Here is a 24,102-nt window from a genome sequence, read left to right as displayed (position 1 = left end):
AGTGGAGAAGCTATATAAACTAAAGAGAATATTTCAAGCATATCAAGGTTTAGTATTCTAATATACCGTGCTCCCAAATAGGGGATTTTGGGGACTGTTTGCATAAAAAGGGACTTTACTGACTAATTTTGACTCCTGAGAAACAAACGAATTGTGAGCGAAAAAATGGGAAAAAATACTTATTAAAACAACATCAGAGCTTACTTAAAATCCACAAAACCCATATCACATTTTCAGAATTCCAAGAAAAGGGGCATGACCTTAATGAGTGGTAGTATTCCACGTGACAAATTTTATGTTACCCACATTTCCGAGCAGTTTCAGTAATAGCTTGTTGGGCATCATGTCAATCGAGAAAGCTCTCAAATCTGCTACATGAAAATGCGAGTTCTCAGTAAGTCTTAGTTTGAGCTCTAAGCTAGTTTTCTTACTTGCTTAATTTAGTAGTGCTTCATTTCTGATTATATTTTTCCGACTACTAGATTTCTTTTTTTAGCCCTAGATACCGCGTTCCTACTGATTGTCATCCCATTTTGGCAGAAAACAAAACCCTTTCACTGAAAGATCCACTTTTAAATTAATATGTCGATTTAGCCTTCTTTTTCTTACTTTTTTGCATTTTTTGAGAATAAAATAAAAAGAAAACTACAGTCTACCCAGCACCGAAATTTTTTTTAGTTACAACACTGATCAATAGATTTTAGACATTAGATTACTGCTACTAATTATTACTGTAGAACTAAACCACCTGAGACGAACACAGCTACGCAATCTTTTCCTCCACCCAAATCTATTCAAAGCCCTCTTTTCTCCCAAAAGTTTCCCATTTCCCTTAAATCTTCGTTTACAACCTTCCATTCCCTTCGGGGACAATGTGCTTTTCGTCTGACTCTAGCTGGTTGGCCGACAAGGACGGTCTTTGGCAATCTGTCATCATTCATCCGCTAAACGTGTCCAAACCATCTCAACCATTCTCTCATTATAGCGCTATAAAGCGTGATTGAACCCTATTTTTCACACAGATTACTATTTTAGATACGGTCAGTCAGTTGGGTACTCAGAATAATTCGTAGATGTACTGATTACTAATAAAAGATAGTTAGAATTGTTTACCTTAGCTGCCACTGGAAAATTACTACTGGAAAGATTGATGAGAACATTTACTAAGGATTTTACTTTTCAGATTGCCTTCGTCTTGACAAAAGATGGTGTGGGTATCTTTACCCAAAACGAAATACTACACCATCTTCTTCGAGGTTGGGGTTCTTCTCTTTACTTCAGGGCCTCCACTGAAGTTTCAAGTTGAGTTTTCTGCATTAAGTTTTGTCTATCGCAATAATTCAGTTTTACAAAGAAGTAAATAAGACTTCAATGCAGTATAGAAACGGTTTAAGTTCTGAATCACGAACCATATACTACTTCAAGATCAATTTATAATGATATTTTACTAATTTCTAGATTTAGCTAGCGCTAATTTGAGCCAATCAGAATTTTCCGGACAATCCTATGAAAAATATTGGCTCAAATTAGCATTAGCTAAAACTTGATATTAGAAATATTTGATTTTGAATAGGTTTTTAACAAGTTAAAAAAAAATTCCGATAAGGCTGGCCATCTTTTGATAAAATATGAAAGTACTACACAGATAAGCAAAATCATGTTTATTTATTGATAACTATGCCACAAGAGCAGTAACTAGATAATCATACAAAGTTAAAAAAGAACATAAAAAAATGGAATGATGATCAAATGTTCCCGTGTTCATAGTCAGTGAATAATTGTGTTCTACTATAAAGAGCAAAAGCTAGGTATGAAACTTAGGTATGAAAAATATGTTCATCTTCCTCAGAAGAGCAGCACCGAGAACCTGGAACAAAAAAAATTTTTTTTTTACAAACTTATCATTGTTTTTATGCCTAAGGCCGTGTTTAATTTAGCACCACTGACAACTAAATACTAGATGTTTTGATGACTACTTAATGTTTGCCGCTTTTCGGGTTGGTTGAACTTCCGTTGGTCTGTCTATGATCGCCAGCTTGTTCTTATAATCTCTGAATTGAGTTGGAAAAACTCAATTATTTCTCTCAGCTCCCTTAATACTTCTTTCTTAAATCGTCTGCTACCTGAGGATTGACATACTGTTCTGAAACGTTATGTCCTTGTAGTAGAAGCTGTAGCAGTAGAACAATTTTATTAGAAATATACTTTTCTTAATCATTAGACTAACATAAGCGAAGCTTGCGAGGCCGTGCTAAGTTCAAGGAAAATAAAGAAAGAATATGGTAAATGAGACCATATACCGAAATCAACAACAGTAAAAAAAACCAAACAATACATTACCTTGCGTGACCCCAAGACAAAAACATAACATACAAAAAATACATATATATTACAAATGAATAAACTATGGAAAATTTATTTTAGTTACTCTGTTTCAAAAGTATACCCATCGAGTACCTCCACACATAAAACAGACTTAAACTGGCCAAAGCTACCTAATTCCTTGATATCTATACTCAGTTAGTTTTGCGTTCTGTTTGATCTCCTGTTTATATCAGATATAGATATAGTGATTGCTTAATTAATTACCCACCTTGCAGGTCATGGAACCTTGCAGATTATCACAACAGATCAATTTGATTTTGAGCATGATCTTAGAAAAATATCCAATTAAATATTTGTTATTTTGGACTAGATTCTTTAGTTCAGTAAGCTTGTTTTTATTTTGTACAATTCCAGGGCACCAATTCATAAACTGACTAAGTAAAAAGAAAAGGAAGTCAACACAGCTAAATCTATAAAAAAAAAGAAATTGTCTCGAGAGAATCAGGTTATGGGGGAAGTGTATTTCTATGGCGGGATTTTCCGCGGGTAGGGGGTTACAGAAGACATAGTATTCATTAATACAATCAATTTAACGAGCGATGCTCAGTTACCCAGTACTACAGCCTATACCAGACTTATCCTTGGCATTGGGTTTGTTCCCATACTATGAACCTTGCTTATTTATCCGTGAAAACAGAAGATATTCCACCCCTCATACGCATGACTTGGCCTAACCGCTTTAACCTCTTTCATTATAGCCCTAGAAAGAAGGAGTGAACCACAGTTTCCGTTCAGCCTTTTGTTTGACATCAAATGGGTGCCTTAAACTAACCTTATACAATTCCTCTGAAAATATATCGTATTTATGAGGTTATTCTTTGTGAAGCTGCTATAAAAAAAAGAAGTCTTTTCTAATTTGGTTAATTTTCAATTGTGTTTTTTTTTTCTATAGCCTATGGAAAAAAAGAAAAACAAAAAATAAAAAAAGAAATAAAGTAAAATTTCTACAGAAATTTTTTTTGAAGGGTGGTTTTGTCGACATGCAGTAGTATATATTATGTTTCATATATTTCTTTTTTATGTATATATTTTTTTCTATATTTTATCTTATGCCAAAAACACACAAAAATAACAAACAAACAAAGAATTAATCTTACCTTTGTGTTTCTTCTGACAGTAAAAACCAACAGCAAAGAGAGCAACCACAGTTACAGCTATAGCTATGCCAATTAGTGCCCATATCCAGATATGCGAGTTATCTGACCCAAATGAACCTAATGAAATAATTCTATTTTAATGATATTGTATTTGTATCAAATTTCTACTTATAAGACAATGTGCGATTTTATTGCCTTCAGCCTAACGGGGTACATTCAATGCTGTAAATACAAACTATGCTCCTACAGGTCTAAAACTAAGTGCCCAGCAGAAAAATTGCCTCAGTAAGCAACAGTTATTATTTCAGTTCAGATAACTTAAATCCTACAAAAACTGAGGTGTCAGCCGATTTCACATGTAAAACATCAAATATATTAAAATGAACAGAGAATTAGCACTCTCAGGCAGAGCCCAACAAAATTCAGTTATGTTATTCCTCTTGTTAAGACGATTGGCTCTTCCGATCACTTTTTGACCAGGAGGTTAAGGTCATTTTAATACCTTCTTTAATGTTTTTTAAGCTAATGATAGTCCAAAATACTGGCAGTTTGCCCTATTTTATCACTGGCCGAAAATTTTACTCGTTTTTCTCGGTTTATTGCTTTTCATTAAGTCATTTCAAGCCGGAATGAATCGAGAGCGAATAAAAACTACATTGTTAGATGAATGGTAAAATTTCTAGGATGTGATATAAAAACAAAAGTAAGTAAGTATATTATTAAAAATCCTTCTTTTTGTAAATATACTGTGTAGGAAACAGGAACAATTATCAAAGGATTTCACAGGTAATTAAGAGGAACGTCTCAAATATTACATGAGATACGGACAGGAGAGAGGAAGGATAGATAATGGAGAGAGAGAGAGAGAGAGAGAGAGAGAGAGAGAGAGAGAGAGAGAGAGAGAGAGAGAGAGAGAGAGAGAGAGAGAAATATAGAGAGAGAGAGAAATATAGAGAGAGAGCGAGAAATATATAGAGAGAGAGAGAAATATGTAGAGAGAGGGGGGATGAGGGAGAAATATTTAGCCTTGACAGGACAAAAATCTTTTGTCCTGTCAAGGACAGAGAGAGAGAGAGAGAGAGAGAGAGAGAGAGAGAGAGAGAGAGAGAGAGAGAGAGAGAGAGAGAGAGAGAGAGAGAGAGAGAGAGAGAGAAATATAGAGAGAAAGAGAAATATAGAGAGAGAGAGAAATATAGAGAGAGAGCGAGAAATATTTAGAGAGAGAGAGAAATCTGTAGAGAGAGAGGGGATGAGGGAGAAATATTTAGCCTTGACAGGACAAAAATCTTTCATTCTCGATGTCCAAAGCAAAAAGAAGCTTTCAAATCATAGCCCTTTCAAATAACTTATTTCCCTAAATTTTTCATCAACTCTGGGTACCTTATTACACCCTATGTGCCACTGAGAAAAGCATTGGTACGTGCATTGTTAAGTTAGTAAAACACCAAATTAGCAGGGTCCTCTTCAATTGTGGCATCTTCCGCTGTTCTTATCTTCCTCAGAAGAGCAGCACCGAGAACCTGGAATAAAAATTTTTTTTTTTTACAAACTTATCATTGTTTTTATGCCTAAGGCCGTTTTTAATTTAGCACCACTGACAACTAAATACTAGATGTTTTGATGACTACTTAATGTTTGCCACTTTTCGGGTTGGTTGAACTTCCGTTGGTCTGTCTATGATCGCCAGCTTGTTCTTATAATCTCTGAATTGAGTTGGAAAAACTCAATTATTTCTCTCAGCTCCCTTAATACTTCTTTCTTAAATCGTCTGCTACCTGAAGATTGACAGTTGGACAAGAATGAGTGAATATCAACCACGTCATTACTGTTCTGAAACGTTATGTCCTTGTAGTAGAAGCGTAGCAGTAGAACAATTTTATTAGAAATAAACATTTCTTAATCATTAGCATAACATAAGCGAAGCTTGCGAGGCCGTGCTAAGTTCAAGGAAAATAAAGAAAGAATATGGAGAATGAGACCATATACCGAAATCAACAACAAAAAAAAAAAAAAACCAACAATGCATTACCTTGCGTGACCCCAAGACAAAAAAATAACATACAAAAAATACATATATATTACAAATGAATAAACTATGGAAAATTTATTTTAGTTACTCTGTTTCAAAAGTATACCCATCGAGTACCTCCACACATAAATCAGACTTAAACTGGCCAAAGCTACCTAATTCCTTGATATCTATACTCAGTTAGTTTTGCGTTCTGTTTGATCTCCTGTTTATATCAGATATGGATGTAGTGATTGCTTAATTAATTACCCACCTTGCAGGTCATGGAACCTTGCAGATTATCACAACAGATCAATTTGATTTTGAGCATGATCTTAGAAAAATATCCAATTAAATATTTGTTATTTTGGACTAGATTCTTTAGTTCAGTAAGCTTGTTTTTATTTTGTACAATTCCAGGGCACCAATTCATAAACTGACTAAGTAAAAAGAAAAGGAAGTCAACACAGCTAAATCTATAAAAAAAAAAGAAATTGTCTCAAGAGAATCAGGTTATGGGGGAAGTGTATTTCTATGGCGGGATTTTCCGCGGGTAGGGGGTTACAGAAGACATAGTATTCATTAATACAATCAATTTAACGAGCGATGCTCAGTTACCCGGTACTACAGCCTATACCAGACTTATCCTTGGCATTGAGTTTGTTCCCATACTATGAACCTTGCTTATTTATCCGTGAAAACAGAAGATATTCCACCCCTCATACGCATGACTTGGCCTAACCGCTTTAACCTCTTTCATTATAGCCCTAGAAAGAAGGAGTGAACCACAATTTCCGTACAGCCTTTTGTTTGACATCAAATGGGTACCTTAAACTAACCTTATACAATTCCTCTGAAAATATATCGTATTTATGAGGTTATTCTTTGTGAAGCTGCTATAAAAAAAAGAAGTCTTTTCTAATTTGGTTAATTTTCAATTGTGTTTTTTTTTTTCTATAGCCTATGGAAAAAAAGAAAAACAAAAAATAAAAAAAGAAATAAAGTAAAATTTCTACAGAAATTTTTTTTGAAGGGTGGTTTTGTCGACATGCAGTAGTATATATTATGTTTCATATATTTCTTTTTTATGTATATATTTTTTTCTATATTTTATCTTATGCCAAAAACACACAAAAATAACAAACAAACAAAGAATTAATCTTACCTTTGTGTTTCTTCTGACAGTAAAAACCAACAGCAAAGAGAGCAACCACAGTTACAGCTATAGCTATGAAAATTAGTGCCCATATCCAGTTAGGCCATTTATCTGACCCTAATGAACCTAATGAAATAATTCTATTTTAATGATATTGTATTTGTATCAAAATTCTACCTTATAAGACAATGTACGATTTTATTGCCTTCAGCCTAACGGGGTACATTCAATGCTGTAAATACAAACTATGCTCCTACAGGTCTAAAACTAAGTGCCCAGCAGAAAAATTGACTCAGTAAGCCACAGTTATTATTTCAGTTCAGATAACTTAAATCCTACAAAAACTGAGGTGTCAGCCGATTTCACATGTAAAACATCAAATATATTAAAATGAACAGAGAATTAGCACTCTCAGGCAGAGCCCAACAAAATTCAGTTATGTTATTCCTCTTGGTAAGACGATTGGCTCTTCCGATCATTTTTTGACCAGGTGGTTAAGGTCATTTTAATACCTTCTTTAATGTTTTTTAAGCTAATGATAGTCCAAAATACTGGCAGTTTGCCCTATTTTATCACTAGCCGAATATTTTACTCGTTTTTTGCTTTTCATTAAGTTATTTCAAGCCGGAATGAATCGAGAGCGAATAAAAACTACATTGTTAGATGAATGGTAAAATTTCTAGGATGTGATATAAAAACAAAAGTAAGTAAGTATATTATTAAAAATCCTTCTTTTTGTAAATATACTGTGTAGGAAACAGCAACAATTATCAAAGGATTTCACAGGTAATTAAGAGGAACGTCTCAAATATTACATGAGATACGGACAGGAGAGAGCAAGGATAGATAATGGAGAGAGAGAGAGAGAGAGAGAGAGAGAGAGAGAGAGAGAGAGAGAGAGAGAGAGAGAGAGAGAGAGAGAGAGAGAGAGAGAGAGAGAGAGAAATATAGAGAGAGAGAAATATAGAGAGAGAGAGAAATATAGAGAGAGAGCGAGAAATATATAGAGAGAGAGAGAAATCTGTAGAGAGAGAGGGGATGAGGGAGAAATATTTAGCCTTGACAGGACAAAAATCTTTCATTCTCGATGTCCAAAGCAAAAAGAAGCTTTCAAATCATAGCCCTTTCAAATAACTTATTTCCCTAAATTTTTCATCAACTCTGGGTACCTTATTACACCCTATGAGCCACTGAGAAAAGCATTGGTACGTGCATTGTTAAGTTAGTAAAACACCAAATTAGCAGGGTCCTCTTCAATTGTGGCATCTCTATGCTTCACGATAGTGTAACTGACTCCTACTTCCACCAATCATTTTCAGCTTTATTTATGATCTTTATCAACTTGAAGGGTAGCTTTTTCAGAAATAAAAAGTCACATTTACTTTATTTAATGCAGAAACAAGAATCAAGGGACGAAGTTATACTACAGCAAAAATAGAAACCTATTGTCACTAATATTTCGGCATTTCCTGACACATTTGCAAGGTGTCATAACAGCAGGTACAAATTTACACTATTTCAATAGAAAAAAAAGAAAATATGAAACAACAACTGTATTAATACAACACTTTAGAAAACACAACAAGTTAAAAAGGTTAGCAAACCGAGGGTTTGAAAGGCAGAATTCATTCAGCAAAAAAAGCGTTTAAAGTCTATATAGTTATTAAGCGATGTTTTTATAAAATAAGGTTACCACGACCACAAACAAACCCGCAAAATGGCCTTACCTTGTGATATAACTGCATTTGAATTCCTTTTCTTTCTTCGGAACAAAGGTTTATTTCTTATTTTCAGAAATAAGTTGTAGGTCCAGTTTCAGTTAAAGTGAGGTCCAACGGAAACGAGAAGTTCATGAAAAGAGCAGTTTACAGTGCCTAAGTTTTTTTTTTAAAGTTGCCTCGGTTTTACCGTTAAGTGATTTGAACGTCTGAAAATATGTCTATTTATTTGAATTTACCTTCTTTTACCGTTAGGAAGTTGAGACATTTTTTCAAAACATATGCTATATCTCATATACTTTTTTATTTAAAAACTTGTGCTAATGAGTCAAAAACCAAAATTCTCCAAAAGCTTCAAAACGAAGTGAAGAAGTCTGGCTTATTGTCATAAACATTTTTACTCTCATACAAAGGGAATTAGTTTTAAGTTTAATAGGATAGTGTTTGGTAAGATACTACTGTATAAAAAAGTTGAAAATAAAAAAAGCAAAAGGATGAAATTATACCAAAAACAGTTGCGCCCATTTTTGATTACACAGAGTCTCTTTGGATAGCTTGTAGAGTAAAATATAAATATCACTGTAGCATCATGAAAATATTCTTTCTAAACGTTACTAGTAATTAATTAAGAACAAGTCAATCAGTGTTATTATGTTAACGAAACATTCTTGATTACGACTAGGCTTTGATTCCGAACAACAAATATAGTTCAATATATGAAGCTAGGCTAACAGGATTGTAAAGAGTATACTGAAGTATATTAACTTATACGGAGCCACAAGACCTAAACACAATATATTTTTTTTCCTTTTTTAAGTTCGATTGGAAATTATAACCAAATGTGCCCACTTTTTGTAAATATACTTCTATATATGTATATACAAGCTATATATATATATATATATATATATATATATATATATATATATATATATATATATATATATATATATATATATATATATATATATATATATATATATATATATATATATATATATATATATATAAATAAATCATTTTCAGATTTATCTTAGGATCAATGCAGAATAATCAAGGTGCAAGTTTGGTTTCGCACTAAATTATTATTTTCGTGGAAAAGATGTTGCAATTGGGAAACGATTGTCCTTTCAACGTTGGGAGAAATTTCGCTACGTGCATTCAATTCAGAATTTCTATCACTGATGAAGTACAATTGTAAAAATTTATGATTCTCGCCTGAGAATGGTAGAAGGGACCCTGCTCTATGATAAATTTGCCCTTTTACTTTGAAAGTAGACATAAATTGATCTGGATTTTCGATTTGGGCTCCAAACGACGTCATTTGGAAACATGAGTTGTATTTTCTGATTTATGACAAAAAACGCTTAGATTCTGACGTAGTTCCAGTAAGGAAAGTCTTCAATGGCTCTGGTGGTGCAGCCAATAGAGGAAGTTTAACTTTTCCTGAGGTGCAACACATTCCCATCGTTTCACCATTGAATTTCAAGGCCTTGCAATAGGGACAAATTTTAGACATTGTCCCGATTTGAACACATCTACTCAAGCTATAATCATCGACTGGGTTGTACCTGAATGCCAGGCGATAACTTTCAGGTTGCTCTGATTCCTCGGCACACTTTCTTTTCTTACTTTCTCTATCAGCAGCAAGCCTGATTTCTTGCTGTTCTTGTGATTCCTCGGCACGCTTTCTTTTCTTACTTTCTCTATCAGCAGCAAGCCTGATTTCTTGCTGTTCTTGTAATTCCTCGGCACGCCTTCTTTTTTCACTTTCTCTTTTAGCAGCAAGTCTGCTTCCGCGTTGCTCTGGTAGTTCCTCGGCACACTTTCTGTTCTTTCTTTCTCTATCAGCCTCAAGCCTGTTTCCTTGCTGTTCTTTTGATTCCTCGGCACGCTTTCTGTTCTTTCTTTCTCTATCAGCCTCAAGCCTGTTTCCTTGCTGTTCTTTTGATTCCTCGGCACGCTTTCTGTTCTTTCTTTCTCTATCAGCCTCAAGCCTGTTTCCTTGCTGTTCTTTTGATTCCTCGGCACGCTTTCTTTTCTCACTTTTTCTATCAGCAGCAAGTTTTTTGGCATAGACTCTTTGAGCATCTTCATCGGCTTTTGCCATTGTAAGTTCATCAGTCATTTTAAACTTAAACATTAATAGATTTCTACGTGAACATATGTCTTAAATATCTTGAATGACGTCACCGTCAAAGCAAAAATGATATTTTTATATATATATAGATGACGTCACCGTCAAAGCAAAAATGACGACAACTAATTTCATGACGTCAGTCAACACAGAAACATGACGTCACCTGATCCACAGACAGACAGACAACTTATTTTTATATATAGACTAGCTGTTGGGGTGGCGCTTCGCGCCACCCCAACACCTAGTTGGTGGGGGCGCTTCGCGCCCCCCCCAAGCCCCCCCGCGCGCGTAAGTCGTTACGCGCCATAATAGTTACGCGCCATTGTAGTTGTGTCCCTATGTCCCACCTGTGAATATAGATAGATATATATATATATATATATATGTATATATATATATATATATATATATATATATATATATATATATATATATATATATATATATATATATATATATATATATATATGGTTTTAACTACGTAAAACTTGCGAATATACAACATTCTTTGCTGTCCCATTGTCTTTGCATATAAATAGATTGTCAGGTTTACCGACTCTTGAACATGCAACATATAATGGTCCATGGGAAAATAATCTGTATTCAGATCTATACTTCATGATTCTAATGATTGCCCTTGAGCTTTGTTGATGGTGATTGCTAATCGACCATTCCCTGTCCCGGTGTCCCGGTCGTCATTTACATCCCCCTGTTTCCCCCGGTGTCCCCGTTGTAGTTGTGTCCCTGTGTCCCGGTCGTCATTTATATTCCCTGTGTCCCGGTCGTCATTTGTATCCCGGTGTCCCGGTCTGTATATACATTCGTTTTTTAGTTTTGTTTTTCTCCTTTATTTTTTTCCTTTTTTTTCTTTTTTAGCTTATTTAGATTTTTTAGTTTTTTTATTAGTTTTTAGTTTTTTTTTCTTTTTAGTTTTTTTGTCCCGGTCATCATTTATATCCCCCTGTTTCCCCCAGTGTCCCCGTTGTAGTTGTGTCCCTGTGTCCCGGTCGTCATTTATATTCCCTGTGTCCCGGTCGTCATTTGTATCCCGGTGTACCGGTCTGTATATACATTCGTTTTTTAGTTTTGTTTTTCTCCTTTTTTTTTTCCTTTTTTTTTCTTTTTTAGTTTATTTAGATTTTTAGATTTTTTAGTTTTTTTATTAGTTTTTAGTTTTTTTTTCTTTTTAGTTTTTTTGTAGTTTTTACCTTCTTTTTAGTTTTGTTAATTTTTTTTTTACTTATGTCCTGGTCGTCATTTATACTCCCTGTGTCCCGGTGCTTTGTTGATTGCTAATCGAACATTCCTTTTGTCCTGGTCGCTTTCTCTTTGAGTGTCGTCATTTAGTTTTTTAGCTTTTTTACTTTTTTTATTACTATTTTTAGTTTTTTTGTAGTTTTTGCCTTTTTTTAGTTTTTTCAGTTTTTTTTTTAGTTTTTTATTGGTTTTTACCTTTATTTTAGCTTATTTTTCAGTTTTTTCCTTTTTTTTAGTTTTTTTTAGTTTTTAGTTTTTTTAGTTTTTAACCTTTTTTTAGTTTTTTTAGTTTTTTAGCTTTTTTATTTTTTTTATTAGTTTTCAGTTTTTTTTGTAGTTTTTGCCTTTTTTTTAGTTTTTTTAGTTTTTTAGTTTTTTTATTAGTTTTTAGTTTTTTTTGTAGTTTTTGCCTTTTTTTAGTTTTTTTAGTTTTTTAGCTTTTTTATTTTTTTATTAGTTTTTAGTTTTTTTTTGTAGTTTTTGCCTTTTTTTAGTTTTTTCAGTTTTGACGTCACCTGATCCAGTTTTTTCAGGTGACGTCACCTGATCCACGATCCACAGATCCACAGACAACTTATTTTTATATATATAGATAGTTTTTTTTTTTACTTATGTCCTGGTCGTCATTTATACTCCCTGTGTCCCGGTGCTTTGTTGATTGCTAATGGAACATTCCTTTTGTCCTGGTCGCTTTCTCTTTGAGTTTCGTCATTTATTTTTTTCTTTTTTAGTTCTTTTAGTTTTTACCTTTTTTAGTTTTTTTTAGTTTTTTAGATGAAAATTTTTTTTAGTTTTTTCCTTTTTTTCTTTTTAGTTTTTTATTGGTTTTTACCTTTATTTTAGCTTATTTTTCAGTTTTTTCCTTTTTTTTTCGTTTTTTTTTATTTTTTATTTTTTTTAGTTTTTTACCTTTTTTTAGTTTTTTTAGTTTTTTTTAGTTTTTTAGCTTTTTTACTTTTTTTATTAGTTTTTAGTTTTTTTTTGTAGTTTTTGCCTTTTTTTAGTTTTTTCAGTTTTTTTTTAGTTTTTTATTGGTTTTTACCTTTATTTTAGCTTATTTTTCAGTTTTTTCCTTTTTTTTAGTTTTTTTTAGTTTTTAGTTTTTTTAGTTTTTTACCTTTTTTTAGTTTTTTTAGTTTTTTTAGTTTTTTAGCTTTTTTATTTTTTTTATTAGTTTTTAGTTTTTTTGTAGTTTTTGCCTTTTTTTAGTTTTTTTAGTTTTTTAGCTTTTTTATTAGTTTTTAGTTTTTTTTGTAGTTTTTGCCTTTTTTTAGTTTTTTTAGTTTTTTAGCTTTTTTATTTTTTTTTATTAGTTTTTAGTTTTTTTTGTATTTTTTGCCTTTTTTTAGTTTTTTCAGTTTTGACGTCACCTGATCCAGTTTTTTCAGGTGACGTCACCTGATCCATCCACAGACAGACAGACAACTTATTTTTATATATATAGAAGATAGATAGAAGATATATATATAAATAAGTTGTCTGTGTGTCGAGTGACGTCATGTTTGTTGATTGACGAAATTACACACCGGGACATCAGGACATAGGGAATATAAATGACGACCAAAGAGAAAACGACCGGGACACAAGGAATATTCGATTAGCAATCACCATCAACAAAGCACCGGGACACAAATGACGACCGGGACACAGGGAATATAAATGACGACCAGGACACTCAAAGAAAAATTACAGACCGGGACACCGGAACACAAATGACGACCGAGACAAAAATGACGACCGAGACACCGCGACACAGGGAATATAAATGACGACCGCGACACTCAAAGAGAAATTACAGACAGGGACACCGTGACACAAATGACGACCGGGACACAGAGAAACAACAACAACGGGGACGCCGGGGGCACAGGGGGATATATAAATGACGACAGGGACACAGGGAAAGTTCGATTAGCAATCACCATCAACAAAGCTCAAGGACAATCATTAGAATAATGAGATATAGATCTGAATACAGATTGTTTTTCCCATGGACAATTATATGTTGTATGTTCAAGAGTCGGTAAACCTGACAATCTATTTATATGCACAGACAATGGGACAGCCAAGAATGTTGTACATTCGCAAGTTTTACGTAGTTAAAAATATATATATATATATATATCTATATATATAAAAATAAGTTGTCTGTCTGTGGATGTGTGGATGGATGTGTGGATGGATGTGTCAGGTGACGTCACCTGAAAAAACTGGATTAGGTGACGTCAAAACTGAAAAAACTAAAAAAAGGCAAAAACTACAAAAAAAACTAAAAACTAATAAAAAAAATAAAAAAGCTAAAAAACTAAAAAAACTATAAAGGTAAAAACCAATAAAAAACTAAAAAAAAAACTGAAAAAACTAAAAAAAGGCAAAAACTACAAAAAAAACTAAAAACTAATAAAAAAAGTAAAAAAGCTAAAAAACTAAAAAAACTAAAAAAACTAAAAAAAGGTAAAAAACTAAAAAAAAATAAAAAATAAAAAAAAACTAAAAAAAAGGAAAAAACTGAAAAATAAGCTAAAATAAAGGTAAAAACCAATAAAAAACTAAAAAAAAAAAGGAAAAAACTAATAAATGACGACACTCAAAGAGAAAGCGACCAGGACAAAAAACTAAAAAAAAAGGCAAAAACTACAAAAAAACTAAAAACTAATAAAAAAAATAAAAAAGCTAAAAAACTAAAAAAACTAAAAAAAGGTAAAAAACTAAAAAAACTAAAAACTAAAAAAAAACTAAAAAAGGTAAAAACTAAAAGAACTAAAAAAGAAAAAAATAAATGACGACACTCAAAGAGAAAGCGACCAGGACAAAAGGAATGTTCGATTAGCAATCAACAAAGCACCGGGACACAGGGAGTATAAATGACGACCAGGACACAAGTAAAAAAAAAAATTAACAAAACTAAAAAGAAGGTAAAAACTACAAAAAAACTAAAAAGAAAAAAAAACTAAAAACTAATAAAAAAACTAAAAAATCTAAAAATCTAAATAAACTAAAAAAGAAAAAAAAGGAAAAAAATAAAGGAGAAAAACAAAACTAAAAAACGAATGTATATACAGACCGGTACACCGGGATACAAATGACGACCGGGACACAGGGAATATAAATAACGACCGGGACACAGGGACACAACTACAACGGGGACACCGGGGGAAACAGGGGGATATAAATGACGACCGGGACAAAAAAACTAAAAAGAAATAAAAACTAAAAACTAATAAAAAAAACTAAAAAATCTAAAAATCTAAATAAGCTAAAAAAGAAAAAAAAAGGAAAAAAATAAAGGAGAAAAACAAAACTAAAAAACGAATGTATATACAGACCGGGACACCGGGATACAAATGATGACCGGGACCCGGGACACAGGGAATATAAATGACGACCGGGACACAGGGACACAACTACAACGGGGACACCGGGGGAAACAGGGGGATAACCTGACAATCTATTTATATGCAAAGACAATGGGACAGCAAAGAATGTTGTATATTCGCAAGTTTTACGTAGTTAAAACCATATATATATATATATATATCTATATTCACAGGTGGGACATAGGGACACAACTACAATGGCGCGTAACTATTATGGCGCGTAACGACTTACGCGCGCGGGGGGGCTTGGGGGGGGCGCGAAGCGCCCCCACCAACTAGGTGTTGGGGTGGCGCGAAGCGCCACCCCAACAGCTAGTATATATATATATATATATATATATATATATATATATATATATATATATATATATATATATATATATATATATATATATATATATATATATATATATATATATATATATATATATATATATATATCTATATTCACAGGTGGGACACAGGGGCACAACTACATTGGCGCGTAACTAATATGGCGCGTAACGACTTGCGCGTGCGGGGGGGCTTGGGGGGCGCAAAGGGCCCCCACCAATATATATATTAAATATATTAAATATTAAATATATATGTATACCACCATATACATATATATATATATATATATATATATATATATATATATATATATATATATATATATATATATATATATATATATATATATATATATATATATATATATATATATATATATATATATATATATATATATATATATATATATATATATATATATATATATATATATATATATATATATATATATATATATATATCGAAAATTTCCTGGTTCCAGGTCGTCATTTATATATCCCCCCTGTGTCCCCAGGCGTCCCCGTTGTAGTTGTGTCCCTGTTTCCCGGTCGTCATTTATATTCCCTGTGTCCCGGTCGTTATTTGTTTCCCCATGTCCCAGTCTGTAATTTCTCTTTGAGTGTCCCGTTCGTCATTTATATGAATAATAAGTATACGAATAGTAGATAGTAAATAGTAAATTATATGAATAGTATGAATAGTAATAACCGCTGAGTGTAAATGTGCCAAGCGACTTGGTACTGCTACACTAAATTACAGCCTTTATAATACTTATTTTTTATGTCTCTTGAAGGTTTCGGATGGAGGGGGTTGAGCAAATATATTTAAGCAAAATTGAGCTGAAGTTAATCATATGAAAGAGTTGTCCCTTAACTCGCCAGAATTACCCCTTAAAACATTATTAGAACGGAGATTAACTGTTGTACCACTAGAGGTAAATATTCCATAGAGGTTACACACTCTCCGTCTAATGGACTTTCCCTGATCCCAAAACAGAGAGTGCACAAGGCGCATACTGCTACTACTACTAGCAACTTATGGTAGCACCAACCCACCTCATATTAATACAGCTACGCACGCTCCCCCGTCCCGATTAATGATTCCCTCATGATAACTTCCCAAGAACGTCCGTTTCACTTACATCTTTTTCTCACGATATCCTTCCACCCAAATTTGGGGTGATCTACTTTTTGTTTAGCCGTAGACGGTAGACAGAACGGAAAAACTTTGAGAATCTGTTATCCTTCCTCCGCAAAACTTGTCCTAGCCACCTCCGCCTTTCTCTCATTATAAACCTAGAACGCAGAGCTGAGCCACATTTTTGGTACATCTTACTGTTTGAGATACAGTAAGTCAGTTGGCTCGACCAGAAAACTCGGTAGGCAATTTACCCCGAAAACATCTATCAAAAGCTACTCCATTTTTCGTAAAACCTCCAAAACTTCTTTCATTTTCCTGACATATTCATCTGGGATGCTGAAATCATCATAATAAAGTCTAATAAAAGACTTCAATAATAAAGTCTATGAGAGTTTTACTCCTCCATTTGATTCCGTGTCCTTTTAATAATCTTGCTGTGCTATTGAGGATAGAGTTCATCAATGTGACAAAAGTCTGGATATTTCGATTGCATATACAGCGATTGCCATCGTCATAGATGTGATTAAAAAAAATACAGACTTTTCTATCTGTTTTCACTGTCTAATGAATAGACTCATCCCCAATTGAACGGTTATTTGTTCGTCATAGATAGGCAGTGTGGTCTTAGAAATTTTTTTTTAAGGTATTATGTCGAAACATGTCGTATATACGGGAAGATGTTACCGATCAAGGATATAACTATAAGTACAACATTTATTTTGCAATTAGAAGATGGTGAGGACTTTACCACCTTCATTGGAAATTCAGTTTACATTTAGGTAATGTTAGAGAAGAAAATGTACAAATCGAAACTTTGGATGAATCCTGTTTTTGAACTCTCTCAAACCAATTTAGGGAATGAACCGAAACTTAATTATTTTGTTCTGTGTAAATATGTTAGTTTTAGTTTTAATGCTTAAGTATTTCTTCTGTTTACGATCACTGTATATTTGATCAAAATATCCAGACTTTTGTGTCATTTTTCACTGTCTAATAAATGGACTTATCACCATTTGAACGTTTATTTTTTCGACATGACAGGGTTAAACCAGAAGCCATTACAATTTCTGTTTGTTTTGGGTTTCATTTATTTATTGATGTTTTTTTGCTAGTTTTACGCTTGGGGGATTATTTGACTTTTTTTTGGTAATTTTTTGTTAAATGTCAAATATAACAATTTTTTGTTATAAAATGTCAAATAATTTGTTAACATTTTCAATAGGATTAGGCTCTTACCAAAAATTACCATTTGCAGCAGCATTTTCTGATGATTTAGGGTAAATATTATAAAGAGAAGGTGAATATGACATTTTTAATGGAATTATGCTCTTACCGTAAATTCTGCAACTGCGCTCTTCTATCTGTAGCACAGACAAAATTATTTCAGTTGGACATCTGTAGTAGAATGGCCATATGGGGTGCAATTGCGTCACTTTGGGCTTTTTTGAGGAGGTTGCTTTTTAATTTTTAGAATCGGCACTTTTATCGGCACAATTCGTTGAATGAATGGTAAATCGTACATCCGAAGCATTTTCACAAGAAAAAAGAGCTATTGGCGTGATGTTTCACTTTTATGGCAGCGCATCTGTAAATAAGAGTTCGGATTTCATAGATCCGTAGAAGTCGAAATGCTGGAATTGCTATCCATTGGGTTGTAATTTTGCAAAGCGGTTAGAGAACTACTTACCTACATACCTGAAACAAATTACGCTATAGTTATTATGTTGCTTAACAACGTTCTTTATCAGGATAACTGAATCTCAAACTATTATTCGAGAAATACAAAAATTATTCCTTATGCAATCAATTCCATTTCATGTACCCACAAAATAGTTATGATTCATGAGACAAAACTATGCAAGGGTTCTTTCTGGTCTATCATCAAGATAACCTAAGGAATATAATGTGATATTACAATGCAAAGTAGTTTAAATAAATACAAGTAAAGATGACGGTTGATATATTTAAGCCATTGTCTAAAGATAAGATAGGAAATCTTCTTGTCATTGAGTTAATTCTGCACATGTTGCAAAGCGCGTTTATATTAATGCTATTAAGCTATACTGTGATATTGCAAAATATAATACCACCATTTCAATGGATAGTTCTGCCTGTTTTCGGTCTAGCTTCTTTCAAAATGATCTATGGATGGATCTTCTACTTGCACTTAGATTATTGGTTTTCTGATTGCGTACATGCATATAAACATTATTCAAAAGCATATCAAATAGATTTAATATATATGCTTCTGTTTGCAATACTGAATATTCTTTATGTTCTTTGTAAAATGTCTATAATCCAAGATTATCATGTTCTTTATTCAGTGTTTATAGGAATTTTTGCCGGCATTAAATTGTTTTTAGTATTTTATGGTTCCTTTATTTTCATGCTTTTAGGTATCCAACCTAAAGATGTAAGTCCTGTTTGAATAATAAATTATTTTATTATCACTCTGGTGAAACATATCTAGATCAATTTCTGGCAATTAGAAACGGAATGTTCCCAGTTGACTCAATTTCAGGACGCATACAACTGCCTCCTGAATTCTGTAATTTAGTGACGTGAACCAATGATTCGGTTGAAAACGTATTTCTGAATATTCTAACCTCTTATAAAAATCATAAATGGCTAACTGAACGAGCGATTCTGGCAGCCAAGAACAAAAACGTCCACGGAATCAATAATACTATTCTGATCACAATTCGAGACCAGGTATTCATTTACAAGTCTGTCGACACAGTTCTGGAATCAAATGAAGCGGTTGACTATCCATCAGAATTTTTTAATTCCCTGGATCTCCCAAAGTTTTCACTACACGTGCTACAACTAAAAATAGGCATACCGATAATACTGTTGCAAAAATATTAACCCACCATCGCTTCGCGATTTGTATTTCTCCCGTAGCTCTGGAGGAGATGAAGGAGAGCAAGTTGTCAATATGATTTCAAACAATGCACGAATTTGACATAGAGTTGACGTTTCGCATGCTTCATTGATGTAATTATCCCAGTGTTGTTCGTTCTCCAATAAATTCAGAGCTCATCATGTATTTCGATAAGTGTCATGTATATTTCCGTTTACAGTTCTCAAATGCTCAAAGGACGTCGGGTCGGGTACATTAACCAAATACAGGCGGAGAAAGAAGCATTCGTCTTGATTGGGGTGAATGGGGTAGATTATTCCTATCGTGGTTTCTTTGAAGATTTTAGGTTGGCCGTCGACCGTCTCACCCCAACTTTGACGTTCAAATGATTTTTTATTAGTATTCCACGTGTAATTTGTAGGCACTTCAGAATACAACAGTTTTTTCTGAAATAAGTCATTTTGACATAAGGCGAAGAAAGTAGTTAAAGCTGTCTCCGGTGGATTCAAGGCTCTTTGTTGCATGTTGGATTCTGATAAATAAACACAGTGACCATTCTGTAAATGTACCGCTAAGTGAACAACAGGTGGACTTCGCCCATTTATTGGAAATGAAAATTCGCCACACAGCTTTATTACTGCTTATGTATCTCCCAACCTGATATTGTACGACATCATCGACATTACTGATTTCGGACTGCAAGCCAAATACTGCCATGTCACTGCCTTTGTTGACATGTTTACATATGTGTTTGATTATCTTTACGGAATTACGATATTCCACGTTTGTGTGCGCATTGTATGTTTTCGGTATAAAAGGTGAATATGGCACGACCCACTTGTTATCTACTTTTATTTAACAGTCACGCGGCTTTATGATTGCTGATTTTCCACCATCTTTGGTAGACTTTCTTCTATATATAGGGTATCCATCATTGCCGGTAATCGTATTAGGTACTAAAAGTCGGGAATATTGCTTTGCGCAACTTCCTCTGTCCATGCATGGTGAATTTTCATTCAGTTCATGGCAAAGTCCATGCATCATATTTTTATCAAAATGTCCTGTAAGCCCCTATCGACATTTACATAATGTATTTCAGTGGAAATCACATCGTCTGTCTCATTAGAAGCAATTTTATGAAATGCGTTTGGCACTCCTCGCTTTGCCATTCCACTGAGTACACCTAGCACCGCACTGGCCTAAACACTTTAAGTTTTACTATGAAATTTATTAGTTATTGCAACTTTTGCCGGAAGACACGGGATATAAGGTCTTGTCTATGAATCAGCGATTATCCAGGAAGTAAAAGTTACTGTATCTCGTCCCAAGATGGATGACATTTAACTCTATAGATATAAAAATAAGTTGTAAATTTGTCCATGTTTTGTGTTTGTCCGCATATGTGTGTTGTTTGTCCACATATGACGTCATTATAAATATATAAGTCTTTGCATATGACGTCCAAGGCTTTGTATATGACGTCAAAAATTTTGTATATGACGTCATTATAAGTATATAAGAAGGCGATTTAGAGATAAATTTTTAGTATAGATCTTACAATGACAAAAGAAACAGCCGAGGAAGCTGCTAAAAAAGTTAATTCAAAGAGAAACTTTAGTATAAATCCTAAAATAGCTGAAGAAACAGCCAAGGAAGCTGCTCAAAGAGTTAATGCCGAAAGGCTTGCGGCTAATAGACAAAGTTAGAAAAGAAAGCGTGCCGAGGAATTACAGCAACAGCGTGAAAACAGGCTTGCGTCTCAAAGAGAAATTACAAAAAAAAATCGTGCCGAGGAATCACAAGAACAACGTGAAAACAGGGTCGCAGCTCAAAGAGAAATTAACAAAAGAAAGCGTGCCGAGGTAGCTGCTCAACGAGTTAATTCAAAGAGAAATTTTACTATAAATCCTACAATGGCAGAAGAAACAGCCGAGGAAGCTGCTCAAAGAGTTAATGCCAAAAGGCTTGCGGCTAGTAGAGAAAGTAAGAAAAGAAAGTGTGCCGAGGAATCACAAGAACAGCGTGAAAACAGGCTTGCGTCTCAAAGAGAAATTACCAAAAGAAAGTGTGCCAAGGAAGCTGCTCAAAGAGTTAATTCTAACATAAATTTTAGTATAAATCCTACAATGGTAGAAGGAACAGCCGAGGAAACTGTTCAAAGAGTTAATGCAAAAAGAATTGCGGCAAATAGAGAAAGTAAGAAAAGAAAGTATATAAAAATAATGTAAAAATAAGTTGTAAGTTTGTCAATGTTTTGTGTTTGTTTGCATATGTGTGTTGTTTGTCCGCATATGATGTCATTATTAGTATATAAGTCTTTGTATATGTCGTCAAAGGCTTTGTATATGACGTCAAGAGTTTTGTATATGACGTCATTATAAGTATATAAGAAGGCGATTCAAAGAGAAATTTTTAGTATACATCTTACAATGACAGAAGAAACAGCCGAGGAAGATGTTTAAAGAGTTAATTCAAAGAGAAATTTTAGTATAAATCCTCCAATGGCAGAAGAAACAGCCGAGGAAGCTGCTCAAAGAGTTAAAGCCAAAAGGCTTGCTGCTAATAGAGAAAGTAAGAAAAGAAAGCGTCTCGATAAATCAAAAGAACAGCGTGAAAACAGGCTTGCGTCTCAAAAAGAAATTACCAAAAGAAAGCGTGCCGAGAAAGCTGGTCAAAGAGTTAATTCAAAGAGAAATTTTAGCATAAATCCTAAAATGGCAAAAAAACAACCGAGGAAGCTGCTCAAAGAGATAATTCGAAAAGGCTTGCGGCTATTAGAGAAAGTAAGAAAATAAAACATGCCGAGGAATCACAAGAACAGCGTGAAAACAGGCTTGTGTCTTAAAGAGAAATTACCAAAAGACAGCGTGCCGAGGAATCGCAAGAACAACGTGAAAACAGGCTTGAGGCTCAAAGAGATAATGCCAAAAGGAAGCTTGGCGAGGAATCACAAGAGCTGCCTGAAAATTATCCCCTGGCATTCAGGTACAGCTCATTCGATGATTATAGCTTGAGTAGATGTGTTCAAATCGGGACTATGTCTAAAATTTGCCCCTATTGCAAGGCCTTGAAATTTAATGGTGAAACAATGGGAATGTATTGCGCCTGAGGAAAAGTTAAACTTCCTCAACTGGCTACACCACCAGAGCCATTGAAGACTTTGCATACTGGAGCTACGTCAGAATCTAAGTGTTTTTTGTTAAACATCAGAAAATATAACTCATGTTTCCAAATGACGTCGTTTGGTGCCCAAATCAAAAATCCATGTCCGATTGCAAAACGATGACTCTGGTCAAACATTTTCAGATCAATTGCTGACAATTGGCAACGGAAAGCTCCCAGTAGACTCAATTTCAGGACGTATACAACTGCTTGCTGAATTCTGTAATTTAGTGACGTCCAAAAATTAATTGGTTGAAAAGGTATTTCCGAATATTCTAACCAATTATAAAAATCATAAATGGCTAAGTGAACGAGCAATTCTGGCAGCCAAGAATAAAGACGTCCACTAAAATACCAATATTATTTTGACCAAGATTCGAGACCAGGCAGTCGTTTGCAAGTCAGTTGACACAGTTCTAGAGCCAAATGAAGCGGTTAGTTATCCATCTGAATTTCTAAATTCCCTGGATCTCCCAGGGTTTCCACCACACGTGCTACAACTAAAAATAGGCGTACCAATAATACTGTTACAAAACATCAAACGACCAAAGCTTTGCAATGGCACCCGACTTGCCGTAAATCTTGCCGACTTGCCGACAATCTTGACAGGGCCTTTTGAGGATGAGGTTTTTCTTATTCCTCGCATTCCCATGATTCCAAAGGATCTGCCTTTTCAATTTAAAAGATTGCAATTCCCAATTCGATTAGCATTTGCAATCACCATCAACAAAGCTCAAGGGCAATCATTAGAAAAATGCGCTTGAAAATGTTGCAGATATCTAAAATTGAGATTTCCCCAATTTCCTTGAAAAAAGCCGTATTTCTGCACAGAAACATCTATGTAATTATGGGGTGGAGGAATTAAAAAGTTTTTTAGAACATCTTAATTTTTGGAGAGGTGATTTGAAATTTGCAATAGAATTAGAAGAGGATAATAAACTTCCTTTTCTGGATGTCCTTCTTTTAAAAAATGAAAATAGTCTGGATTTTAAGATTTACAGAAAACCTACTAACAATAACAGATTTTTGTCGTTTTTCTCCGGTCATGCTCGCCAAGTAATAATTGGTTTAATCATATCCTTAATTGACAACATTTTTAGAATTTGTTCCCCAAAATTAATTGAGGAGTAATTATTGTTGTTAAAAGAGACTTTAATAAGTAACCATTATCCGGGTTGGTTAATTGACCAGACTTTTTCGAAAAGAGGGAAACAATTTCTAGAATTTTCGGACGATATTCTGGAAACAACAGAAAAGAAGTATATTTTTTGTTCTCTACCATATGTTCCAGGTTTGAGTGGAAAACTTAAAAGAACTTTACAAAATAATGGCTTAAAGGTAGCTTTAAGAGATAGTAATACTTTGGCTAGTTTTTTAAATTCTGGAAAGGATCGGACTTCCGTAGAGCAACAAAGTGGGGTTTATAAAATCCCATGTACTTGTGGAAGCTCTTATGTGGGACG

The 24,102-nt window shown here is 33.8% G+C and overlaps 1 long non-coding RNA gene across 1 annotated transcript; it reads right to left on the bottom strand.

Moving 5' to 3' along the window:
* Positions 1 to 1,646: 1,646 nt before the first annotated feature.
* Positions 1,647 to 9,230, bottom strand: LOC136043547 (uncharacterized). Its single transcript, XR_010621639.1, has 3 exons — positions 8,374 to 9,230; positions 3,483 to 3,599; positions 1,647 to 1,867 (listed from the first exon to the last, which is right to left on the bottom strand). It is a non-coding gene; the product is annotated as an uncharacterized LOC136043547 (long non-coding RNA).
* Positions 9,231 to 24,102: the final 14,872 nt, after the last annotated feature.

The sequence above is a fragment of the Artemia franciscana genome, unplaced genomic scaffold (assembly GCF_032884065.1).
Source record: "Artemia franciscana unplaced genomic scaffold, ASM3288406v1 Scaffold_712, whole genome shotgun sequence".
NCBI lineage: Eukaryota > Metazoa > Arthropoda > Branchiopoda > Anostraca > Artemiidae > Artemia > Artemia franciscana.
This window is presented reverse-complemented; position numbering and strand designations above follow the sequence as displayed.